This window comes from Echinops telfairi, unplaced genomic scaffold (assembly GCF_000313985.2).
Source record: "Echinops telfairi isolate 266 unplaced genomic scaffold, ASM31398v2 ScPeMD7_443;HRSCAF=831, whole genome shotgun sequence".
Classification (NCBI taxonomy): domain Eukaryota; kingdom Metazoa; phylum Chordata; class Mammalia; order Afrosoricida; family Tenrecidae; genus Echinops; species Echinops telfairi.
Window position 1 is genome coordinate 43822224 of NW_022104341.1, and position 1591 is coordinate 43823814.

The 1591-nt window shown below is 38.6% G+C and overlaps 1 non-coding gene across 1 annotated transcript; it reads left to right on the top strand.

The window, feature by feature from the left end:
- Nucleotides 1-522: 522 nt before the first annotated feature.
- On the top strand, nucleotides 523-629 carry LOC115870181. The gene has a single exon (XR_004046554.1). It is a non-coding gene; the product is annotated as a U6 spliceosomal RNA (small nuclear RNA).
- Nucleotides 630-1591: the final 962 nt, after the last annotated feature.

The window sequence follows — 1591 nt, forward strand, 5'->3', positions numbered from 1 at the left end:
GTCAGAATCTACTTGCTGGCAATAAGTTTTAAGTTTTTGAATTTTGAACAAAAACAATAAAGTTAGCCATCATTAGGAAATGCTATGAAAGAAAGAGAAACAATGAATAGGAAGCTTTTTAAGAGAAAAATTTAATATTTGAAGAAAAATAATAAATAACCTTAATAGATTAATGGAGTTGACAGAGAAAATACAGTAAGGAAATTTGAGCATGCACATTGAGCAATAGGAATTATCAAGTAAGCAATAGAAGGAAACATTATTGAAAAATTTTATCAGGGCCTAAGGTGAATGTTGTGATGCATTAAATGATCTGAGACATAGCTAATTAAATCTCATGAAGAAAAAAAGAAGAAAGGCAGAAAAATATTTAAAGAAATAGTGGGTAAAATTTATCAATTACGATGAAAGACAGACATATAAGTATCGTTAAAAGTAAAAAATGTTCAACAAACACCAAGGAGATAAGTGTAAAAAAGCTCACCCAAACAACTCTAGTCACATTGTTTAGAAGTATAATGGGTGCTTGCTTCGGCGGCACATATACTAAAATTGGAACGATACAGAGAAGATTAGCATGGCCCCTGTGCAAGGATGACACGCAAATTCGTGAAGTGTTCCATATTTTAAAAAAATAAAAGAAATATAATGGGAAATTCTTGAGAGTTGCCAGTGAAAAATGATAAATTACATACCAAATAATAGCAATCTAAGCCGACTTGGTCCTGTGATGACGGAAGCTATGCCCCAGTATTTCAAACACCAGCAGGGTCAGCCATAGTGGAGAAGTTTCAGCTGTGTTCCAGATGAAGAAACTAGAGGAAACGAAGAGATCCACTTCTGAGGAATTCTCCAACGAAAACCTTATGAATTGCAGTTAAACATTGTCTGATATATTGCTGTTAGCTCCCATCAAGCTGGTTCAAACCCATAGAAATCCTATGCACAGCCGAAGGATACACTGCTCGGTTCCGCATCATCCTCACAACTGTGCTTATGATTGAGCCCATTATTATAGCCACTTTGTCAATCCATGTTGTTGAAGGCAAGATCCTGAAGGCTCTACTTCTTGGCTTTGCTCCATTCACCTCACCATGATTGACTCTACTTTGAGAAAGCATTTCCTCCTTAGTCACAGTTTGAGTGCTTTCTCATCCAAGGATCACTTGCCTGCCAGTTTGTCGTACTAGGGTGGCTGAAGTTGATGCTGCACTCCTGGAAGTGATGTCACTGGTATCTCAAATGCCAGCAGGGTCACCCAAAGTGAAGAGGTTTCAACAGCGCTTCCAGACTAAGAGCGGCCAGATTAAGAAGAAGGAATCAGCTGCCCCTACAGAGGTAAGAGTCACTGAAACCCCTCCCTTATGTATAGAATCCAAACATTGTCAGTTACTGACTAATAAATGGAAGCAGTACATTGTCTGGTACAGCTCAGGGAAATTAACCCTTAGGTTGGAGGACACTCAAAGTACAACTGGGGAAGAGGATCCTCCTGAAAGTAAAGTTGACTATACATAATGACAGGTGTGGAGCAAATCTGACAGGACATTCATTTGCTGATGTTGTTAGGTGGCATCCAGTTGGTTCTGCC